The sequence below is a fragment of the Canis lupus genome, chromosome X (genome assembly GCF_048164855.1).
Source record: "Canis lupus baileyi chromosome X, mCanLup2.hap1, whole genome shotgun sequence".
Classification (NCBI taxonomy): domain Eukaryota; kingdom Metazoa; phylum Chordata; class Mammalia; order Carnivora; family Canidae; genus Canis; species Canis lupus.
In genome coordinates, this window is record NC_132876.1 from 50,465,016 (window position 1) to 50,476,528 (window position 11,513).

Below are 11,513 nucleotides of genomic sequence, written 5' to 3' on the forward strand. Positions count from 1 at the left end.
CTTGCTTAATAATGTTTCTCCATCCCTTTACTTTCAATCTGCAGGTGTCTTTAGGTCTGAAATGAGTCTCTTGTAGGCAGCACATAGATAAGTCTAATTTTTTCATCTTCTATGTCACCATATGGCTTTTGACTGGAACATTTAGTCCATTTATATTCAGAGTAATTATTGATAGATATATATTTATTGTTATTTTTTATTGTTATTTTATTTTTATTTGTTTTGTGGTTGTCTCTGAAGATTTTCTCTGATCCTTTCTTGTCCTTCTCTATTTTATGTTTTGCTGATTTTCTTTAGTGATATATTTGGTTTCCTTTCTCTTTATTTGCATATTTATTAGTGGTTTTTATATATGGTTACAACTAAATTTGTCTATAACCTTTTCACCATATATCAGTGTATATTAAATCGATGGTTTAAGTTTGAAATCGTTTTTCCTCCTCTTATCCGCATGTTTTGGGTATATGTTGTTATATTTTCTATGCTTTTATTGTGAGTTCCTTGACTGACTTTATATAGAAAAATATAATTTTGCTGCTTTTGTGTTTCCTACCTTTATATTGCCACTTTTGTTCTCTGCTTTCCATGCAAAGAGTTAACTTTAATATTTTTTGTAAGGCTAGTTTAGTTTGGAACTAAAATGAACTCCTTTTGTTTTGTTCATCTGGAAAAGTATTTATCTCTCCTTTTATTCTGAATGATAATCTTGCTGGGTAGAGTATTCTTGGCTGCAGATTTTTCCCAATCCAGCACTGAATATATGATGTTACTCCCTTCTGTCTTGGCATGTTTCTATTGAAAAATCTCCTGCTAGCCTTATGAGTTTTCACTTAAGTTACTTCTTCTTCTGTCTTGCCACTTAAAGTTTTTTTTCTTTATCACTATTTTGCCATTTTAATTATAATATATCTTGGCGTGGGTTTCCTTTTGTTGATTTTGATGGGAGTTCTCTGTCCCTCCTGGTTCTGAATATCAATTTCCTTCCCCAGATTAGGGAAGTTTCCAACTATTATTTCTTCAAATAAATTTTCCACCCACTTTCTCTCTTCTTCTTCTGGAACTCCTATAATATGAATGATATTACATTTGATAGTCACTGAGTTCCCCAAGTCCATTAAGATTTTGGATAGATTTTTTTTCTCTCTTTTGTTTACCTTGATTAGTTTCTGTTACTGTCTGCTAGGTCTCTAGTTCATTCCTCTACTTCTTCCCTGCTTCCATTCATTCCATCAAGCATGTTACTAATTTAATGTATTGAATACTTTATCCCTGTTATGTTTTTTCCTTATCTTTGTGTTAAGGGTCTCAATCATGTCTCCCACTCTTTCCTAAAGTCTAGTTAGTGTCTTTTTGATCATTGCTTTAAATTCTCTATCAAGCATGTTACTTATATCTGTTTCACTTCCATCTCTGTCCATGACCTTGTCCTGGTCTTTCATTTGGGATATATTTCTGTCTTATTTTTTGTTCCTCTCTGTATCTGTTTTTAAGAGAGTCAGCTATGTCTTCTGCTTGTGACTATAGTAACTTTATGAAGAAGAGTTCCTTGAGTGCTGTGTAGTGCAGTGTCCTCTGTTAACTAGAACCTGGCAATTCAGGAGAGTATCCTATTTGTGTTGTTTTTGCCTAGTGCTGTGTTTGAGTCACGTTTTGTTTCAGTACAGTCATCTGCAATGTATTTCTGCCTGTTGTGGGCTGTGCTTGCTGTCTGTGGTATTATTGGTACCCAAGCAGTTCAGCTATGAGAGGGTGTGCCTGGTAGGGAACTTGGGATTGGGACAGTGGTGTTAGCGAAATTTGTGCTGGGCCACTAGTCCTATGACAATATCCCAATGTGCTTCAGTGGCTGGCAGCTATGCATTAGGGTGTTTGGGGTGCAAGAGTGCATAGTGTATGGTGGCTGCTATGCACTTGGTAGCTAAATGTGATACATATAAGCTCTTAACAAAATTTGCCCCAAGTCCAGGGCTAAGCCTCAGAGACTTGGAGCAAGAAAGATCCTCAGGAGAACTTGCATGCATGGTACAGTGCTAGAGGATGAGATTGCAAGTGTCTGTGCAGCCCTTCCTCCCACAGATGGCCCCATGTTTATGCTGAGGGGATGGGAAGGAACATAGTACCTTCCAGATCCCTCAGTTTTTAGTAAGTCACTCAACACAAAGTTTTAAATTACAATAAACAGATCTGTCTCCCATTTGTCCCTAGCGTTGTTTAAACTGCCATTTTTATGTTGTGTTTCCATGCAGGATACTGTCTAAGGTCATTGTTCCAACTATCAATGGCATTCCTGGCTCACCTAGTGCTGAATCAGTGGACTTCTAAAATTCTAGGCTCCAAGTCCCACTGGTTTCACAAACCCATGGAATTTAGGCCTCTGGTATTAAAGCCAAGTGTTATGGATGTTAGTCTTCCCTGCATGAGCTCCCTGGTGTGAGGGCCCATTTCCTTACTTTCTCTGAGCACACAGCTATCTCTCTCCTGAGGATAGCCTCCCTTTATGTTTCTGATGCTCCTAACTTTCAGCTACAGCTTCTTCTCTATATTTAGTCATAGAGTTTGTTCTACCAGTTTTTGGATCCTTCTCTGGTTTATTTACTTAGGTGTAAATGATATCTAGTTTTATTTATTTATTTATTTATTTTTAAAAGATTTTATTTATTTATTCATGAGAGAGAGAGAGAGAGAGAGAAAGAGAGGCAAACAGAGGCAGAGGGAGAAGCAGGCTCCATGCAGGGAGCCTGATGTGGGACTCGATCTTGGGTCTCCAGGATCAGGCCCTGGGCTGAAGATGGTGCTAAACCGCTGAGCCACCCAGGATGCTCGATATCTAGTTTTAAACATGGAACTGGGTAAGCTCAGTGTCCATCTCTTCTGCCATCTTCCCAAAGTCCTTCATTATTTTTCATTGCCAAATAGTATTCCATTATATGGATATACTACTTTTGTTTATATCTATTCATCAGTTGATGGATGCCTGACTTCAACTTTTTGACTATTGTGAATAATGCTGCTATGAACATTCACATGCAAGTCTTTGTGTGGACATGGGTATATATTCTATTTCTCTTGGGTAAATACCTAACTACAGAATTGCTGATTTATATGTTAAGTCCTTTTTTTACTTTTTAGTAAACTTCATATTGTTTTCTAAAGTGCTATACCATTTTACATTCCTATCAGCAATTCATTAGTATGTCAGTATCTTCACATCATTGTCAACACTTAATATTGCCAATCTTTTGGATAATAGCTATTTTAGTGATGTGAAGTGATATCACATTATAAGTTTAATTTGCATTTTCATAATGATTAATGATGTTGAGCATCTTTTTATATGCATATCAATCATTTGTATATCTTCTTTGGTGAAATGACTACTTAAATATTTAACCAATTTTTAAATTGGATTTTTGTCTGTTTAGAATAATAAGATTTATTTATGTATTTTATGCACAAGTCCTTTATCAGATGTGTGATTTGCAGATACTTCATCCCTGTATAGTTTACCTTTTCATAGTCCTAGGTGTTTTGTTCTTTTTGATGATGCTGTTATTTGTGGGTTTTTTTTTAAATTTCATATTCAAATTGTTTGCTGCTAGTATATAGAAATAAAATTGATTTATGTATTTGATTTTGTTTCCTGTGACTTGTGACCTTGCTAAAATCATATATTACTTCTAGTAGTGGTTTTTAAATTTTTATTTTAATTCCAGTGTAGTTAACATACAGAGTTATGTTAGTTTTGGGTGTATAATAAAGTGATTCAGCATTTCCATATGTTACTCAGAGCTCATCAAGATAAGGATACTCTTAATCCTCTTCACCTATTTCACTCATCCCCCCACCCACCTCCCCTCTGGTAACATGTTGCTCTCTATAGATAAAAGTCTGCTTTTTGGTTTGTCTCCTTTTTTTTTTTTTGCTCTATTCATTTGTTTTGTTTCTTAAATTCCACATATGAGTGAAATCATATGATATTTATTTTATTCTGACTGGCTTATTTTGCTTGAGTTTATACTCTCTAGACCTATCCATGTTATTGCAAATGGCAAGATTTCATTATTATTTATGGATGAATAACATCTCTATCTCTCCATCTCTATCTCTCTCTAAATAAATGGATATAGATATATATAGATATAGATATGGATCTATATAGATGGACACTTGGACTACTTCCATAGTTTGTCTATTACACATAATGGTGCAATAAAGATAGGGGTGCATGTGTCCCTTTGAATTAATGTTTATATATACATTAGGTAAATACTGAGTAGTGGAGTTACTGGATCACAAGGTGATACAGAGATTAGAATAACCATGTTTTACAAAAGTGGAGAAGAAAATTGAGGGACTGGTGTTTGAGCTGGATCTTGAAAGTATAAGTAGTTGTTTGTAAAAAGTAAAACATCTCAGGCAAGGAGAACAGTTATCCAAAGTATGTTACTAGAATAAACTGGTTATATCCAGTAAATACTGATGGCGAGAAAGTGAGAAAGATGTAAAGTGTGTAAGTTCTGAAAGGTAAACAGAGTTGCAAAAAAAAGGTGATAATTTTGGAAAGAAAAGTTGATGACAGAATGTGAAAAGTCATCTATACAAGTTTCTAAAAATGACAATCAGATGAATATATAAAGATTTAGAGCTAAAGAGGAAAAACTGAGCTGTAAACATTAATTTGGGCATCATTGGGATATAGTTGATATCATCTCCTCCAGGGAAGTTGTGTAGACAACTAAGGGCGATTTAAAAGAACACCAACATTTAAAGGGCAAAAAAGGAGTCAAATACAAACATAAAAGGAATGAATAAAAGAGGAATGAGAAAAATCAAGATAGAATGATGTTGCCATGAAAGTCAAAGGAGAGCATGGCCAACAAGCACATGAGAAGATGCTCCACATCACTTGCCATCAGGGAAATACAAATCAAAACCACAATGAGATACCACCTCACACCAGTGAGAATGGTGAAAATTAGCACGACAGGAAACAACAAATGTTTGAAAGGATGTGGAGAAATTATTGCACTGTTGGTGGGAATGTGAACTGGTACAGCTACTCTGGGAAACTGTGTGGAGGTTCTTCAAAGAGTTAAAAATAGAACTGCCCTAAGACCCAGCAATTGCACTGCTGGGGATTGACCCCAAAGATACAGATGCAGTGAAATGGCTGGACACCTGCACCCCAATGTTTATAGCAGCAATGTCCACAATAGCCAAACTGTGGAAGGAGCCTCTGTGTCCATTGAAAGATGAATGGATAAAGAAGATGTGGTATATGTATACAATGGAATATTACTCAGCCATTAGAAATGACAAATACCTACCATTTGCTTCAGCGTGGATAGAACTGGAGGGTATTATGATGAGTGAAGTAAGTCAATTGGAGAGGGACAAACATTTTATGGTCTCATTCATTTGGGGAATATAAAAAATAGTGAAAGGGAATAAAAGGGAAAGGAAAGAAAATGAGTGGGAGATATCAGTGAGGGTGACAGAACATGAGAAACACCTAACTCTGGGAAACGAACAAGGGGTGGTGGAAAGGGAGGTGGGTGGGGTTTGGGGTGACTGGGTGATCGGCACTGAGGGGGGCACTTGACGGGATGACCACCGAGTGTTATGCTGTATGTTGGCATATCAAACACCAATAAAAAACATATACAAAAAAAAGTCAAAGGAGGATATTTTAAGAAAATTATTTTTAAAAAAAGTTTTGACAAATCGAACGTAATTGTTGGCTCAGGGAAGAGGCTTGTGAGGTGTTGAATGCTGATGACTTTCGCAAACGCTTTCTGGTAATTCAGATACACCATGTCTAAAGCATATCTATTAGCTACCAGCCTAGTAACTCTATTTTAAAAGGATACGAAGTATAAAAATAAAGTAACAAAAGTATAAAAAGAGGTTAAACCTGATCTTTGAATGAGGAAGAACTTTTAAAGCATAAAAGCAATGGAGAAAAGAATAAGTGAAAGGATCAATAGATTTGACCACAAAGTTTTAAAGCTTCCGTATACTAAAAATATAGAAACAATAAAAAGAATAAATGAGAACACATTTACACAAATATGACAAATAAAAGTATTAATTTTATTTTTATTTTATTATCTTGTACCAGTCAATAAGAAAATATCAAGACCAATAAAAACAGATCAAAGAAGGGGAATTACATAAATGATTAAATTTTAAAAAGATGTAAATCTCACTGCTGTTCAAAGAATTGCAAGTTTAAAATGGGTATATTTGGGACTCCTGGGTGGCTCAGCAGTTGAGTGTCTGCCTTCATCTCAGGGTGTGATCCTGGAATTGTGGGATCGAGTCCCACATCGGGCTCCCTGGGGGCAGCCTGCTCCTCCCTCTGTCTATGTCTCTCACAAATAAAGAAATACAACATTAAAAAAATAAAATGGGGGATCCCTGGGTGGTGCAGCGGTTTGGCCCAGGGCACGATCCTGGAGTCCCGGAATCGAATCCCACGTCAGGCTCCCAGTGCATGGAGCCTGCTTCTCCCTCTGCCTGTATCTCTGCCTCTCTCTCTCTCTCTCTATCATAAATTAAAAAAATTTAAAAAAGGTTAAAAAATAAAATGGGCATATTTGTTTTAACCAATCAATTTATCCAAGAATTAAATGCTCAATATTGCAAGGGTGCAGTGAAATGGAAACTCATTCACACTGATGGGAGTAGGAATTGGTAGTACTTTTGTGGGAAGCTATTCAGCAATATATATCAAGGGTATTAAAATGCACATGTCCTTTTATTTTATTTTTAATAACACTAGTGAGGTAAAATTGACATACAAAGAACTACAAACATTTAATTTGTAAAATTTGATTAATTTGGAGATATGTAAAAAACTTGTGATAGCGTCATCACAATGAAAGTAATAGCTTTATTGAACACCTCTCAAGTAGTTTTTGGTTTTTTTGTCCCCTTTTGTTTGATGACAAGAACACTTTTTTTTTTATTGGTGTTCAATTTACTAACATACAGAATAACCCCCAGTGCCCGTCACCCATTCACTCCCACCCCCCGCCCTCCTCCCCTTCCAACACCCCTAGTTCGTTTCCCAGAGTTAGCAGTCTTTACGTTCTGTCTCCCTTTCTGAGATGTGGTTTATGTATACAATGGAATATTACTCAGCTATTAGAAATGACAAATACCCACCATTTGCTTCAACGTGGATGGAACTGGAGGGTATTATGATGACAAGAACACTTAACATGAGATCTGATATCTTAACAAATTTTGAAGGGTTCAATGCCATATTGTTAATCATGGGCACCATGTGGAATAGCAGATCTCAAGACCTTATTCATCTAACATAAATAAAACTTTATACTTATTGAAAAACTGTCCATTCCCCCTACTCCCTAGCCTCTGGCAACCATAATTGTATTCTCTGCTTCTATGAATTTGACTATTTTAGTTAACTCATATAAGTGAAATAATGTAGCATTTGTCTTATGAGTGGCTTACTTCACTTTGTATTTGTTCATGCTTCATTTGTGTTGTTGCAAATAGCAGGATTTGCTTATTCTTAAAGGCTAAATAATATTCCACTATTCTATACACAAAATACCACATTTTCTTTATTCATTTATCTGTTGAAGAACACATGAGTTAGTTCCACATTTTGTCTACTGTGAATAATGCTGAGATAAACATAATATAGGGAGGTATCTCTTCAAGATCCTGATTTCAATTCTTTTGGATATATACCCATAAGTGGGATTACTGGATAATATAGTTCTGTTTTTATTTTTTATTTTTTTGAGGAATTTCCACAGCTGATGTGCTATTTCACATTCCCATTAACAGTGTACAAAAGTTCTAATTTTTCCACATCCTTGACAGCACTTATCTTTATTTTTTTAAATAACCATCCTAACATGTATGAGGTGATATCTCATTGTAGTTTTGCCTTGTATTTCCCCCATAATTAATGATGTTGAGCATCTTATCTCATGTCTGTTGGTCATTTGTATGTTTTCATTGGAAATATGCTTATTTAAGTTCTTTGCCCATATATTTGCTTGGGTCGTTTGATTTTGTTTTATTTTGTTAATGCTGAGTTATAGGAGATCATTATATATTATGGATATTAATCTCTTTATCAGATACATGGTTTGCAAATATTTCTCTGTTTCGTAGGTTGCCTTTTTATTCTGTTGGACGTTTCTTTTACTTTGCACAAGCTTTTTGGTTCAATGCAGTTCCTTTTTTTGTTTTTTGTTTTTTTTTAATGTGTTTACTTTTTTATTGGAGCTTGATTTGCTAACATATAGTATAACACCCAGTGCTCATCCAATCAAGTGCCCTCCTCAGTGCCTGTCACCCAGTCACTCCATCTCCCTGCCCACCTGCCCTTCCACTACGCCTTGTTCCTTTCCCAGAGTTAGGTGTCTCTCCTGTTTTATCACCCACTCTGATTTTTTCCACTCCTTTTCTCTCCAGTTATCTCTTTTTCTTTGCTGTCTGTGCTTTTGGTATCTATCCTAGTAATCATTGCCCAGAACAATGATAAGAGGCATTTTATGTATTTTTTTTTCTAGGAGTTTTACAGTTTCAAGTCTTACATTTAACTCTATACTCCATTTGAGTTGATTTTTTGTACAGAGTATGGAAGAAGACCAATTTAACTTTTTGCTTGTGGTTGTCCAGTTTCGCCAAAACCATTTGATGAAGGGACTATGCATTTCCCATTGTGTATTCTTGGCCTCTTATTAAAGAGCAGTTGAGTATACATGAGTAGGCTTATTTCTAATATCTTTTATTCCATTTGTCTGTCTTTATGCCAGTACTGTACTGTTTTAATTACTGTAGCTTTAATAAATTCTGAAATCTGAATGAAACAGCAGGCCCAGAAATGTCACAATCTGGACTTGTAGCTATATTACAAAGCTGTAGTGATCAAGACAGTATGATACTGGCACAAAAACAGATACATAGATCAATGGAACAGAGTAGAAAATCCAGAAATGTTACCACAACTATATGGTCAACTAATACTCAACAAAGCATGAAAGAATATCCAATGGAAAAAAGAATTTCTTCAAGAAATGGTGCTAGGAAAACTGGACAGCAAAATGCAGAAGATCAGAACTGCACCATTTTCTTACATCCTCACAAACATAAATTCAAAGTGGATGAAAGATCTAAATGTGAAACAAGAAACCTTCAACATCCTAGAGGAGAACACAAGCAGAAACCTCTTTCACATTGTCCATAGCAAATTCTTAGTAGACATGTGTCCTGAGGCAAGGCAAACAAACAAAAAAAACAAACACAAAATGAACTACTGGGACTTCACCAAGATAAAGAGCTTCTGCACAGTGAGGGAAAAAGATCAACAAAACTAAGACAACCTTAAGAATAAGAGAAGATATTTGCAACTGACATATCTGATAAAGGGTTAATAAGAAATATCTATGAAGAACATATCAAATTCAACCCCCCAGAAAACAATCCAGTTAAGAAATAGGCAGAAAACATGAATAGAAATTTTTTCAAAGAAGACATCCAAAGGGTCAATAGACACATAAAAATATGCTCAACATCCCTCATCATCAGGTAAATACAAATCAAAACTACAGTGAGATATCACCTCATACCTGTCAGAATGGCTAAAATTAACAACACAGGAAACAATAGATATTGCTGAAGACTTGGAGAAAGGGGAACACTCTTACACTGTTGGTGGGAATACAAACTGGTGCATCCACTCTGGAAAATAGAGTATGGAGTTTCCTCAAAAAGTTAAAAATAGAATGACTCTATGATCCAGCAATTCCACTACTACATGTTTATCCAAAAGATACAAAAATACTGATGCAACAAGATACATGAACCATGATTATTATGGCTGCATTTTCAACAAAAGCCAAATTTTGGGAAGAGCTCAAATGTCCATCAACTGATTAATGGATAAAAAAGCTGTGGTAGGAACGCCTGATTGACTCAGAGGTTGAGTATCTGCCTTTGGCTCAGAAAATGGGATCGAGTCCCACTCAGGCATCCTGCATGGAGTACTACGTCTCTTTCTGCCTGTGTCTCTGCCTCTCTCTCTCTCTCTCTCTCTCTCTCTCTGTGTCTCATGACTAAATAAAATCTTAAAAGAAGTTGTGGTATATATACAATGGAAATTATTCAAAAGAAAGAACTCACCATAAAAGAAAGAATCAGAAACAGTATTCTCTGCCACAGAGTTACAGAATTTGGATTACAATTCAATGTCAGAAAGCCAAATCAGAAGCACAATTATAAAGCTCTTCGTGGCTCTGGAAAAAGGCATAAAGGATTCAGGAGACTTCATGACTATAGAATTTAGATCTAATCAGGCAGAAATTAAAAGTCAATTAAATGAGATGCAATCCAAATTGGAGGTCCCAATGATGAGGGTTCCTGAGGTAAAAGAAAGAGTGAGTGAGTGACATAGAAGACAAGTTGGTGAGACGAACTAAAGGTGGTGGAAGGGGAGGTGGGCAGGGGGTGGGGGCAACTGGGTGATGGGCACTGAGGGGGGCACTTGATGGGCTGAGTACTGGGTGTTATTCTATATGTTGGCAAATTTAACACCAATAAAAAATAAATTTATAAACAAAAAAAATTAAAAAAAGAAAACAAGATGGTGGCAAGGAAGCAAGCTGAGGACAAAAGAGAAAAACAAATAAAATATCATGAGGAAAGGTTAAGAGAAATAAATGACAGCCTCAGAATTAAAAATCTACTTTTAATTGGGGTTCCATAAGGCGCCAAAGGGACAGAGGACCAGAAGGAATATTTGAACAAATCATAGCTGAGAACTTCCCTACCTTGGGGAGGGAAACAGGCATTCAGATTCAGGAGATAGACCCCACCCTAAACTCAATAAAAACTGTTCAACACCTCAACATTTAATTGTGAAACTTGCAAATTCCAAAGATAAAGAGAAAATCGTTAAAGCAACAAGACACAAGAGATCCCTAAATCATATGGGGAGAAATATTAGATAAATAGCAGACCTCTCCACAGAGACCTGGCAGGCCAGAAAGGGCAGGCAGGATATATTCAGGGTCCTAAATGAGAAGAATATGCAGCCAAGAATAGTTTATCCAGCAAGGCTTTCATTCAGAATAGGAGAGATAAATAGTTTCCAAGATAGGGCAGAAACTGAAAGGATATGCAACCACCAAACCAGCTCTGCAAGCAATATTAAGGAGGACCCTGTAAAAGGAAGATGAAGCCCAAAGAAATAAGCCACAAAAACAGGGACTGAATAGGTATTATGATGACACTAAATTCGTATCTTTCAATAGTAACTTTGATCATGAATGGGCTAAATGATCCCATCAAAAGATGCAAGGCATTGGATTGGATAAAAAAGCAACACCCATGTATTTGCTGCCTACAAGAGACTCATTTTAGACCTAAGGACACCTCCAGCTTGAAAATGAAAGGTTGGAGAACAATTTACCATTCAAATGGTCCCCCAAAGAAAGCAGGGGTAGCCATCCTCATAGCAAATAAAT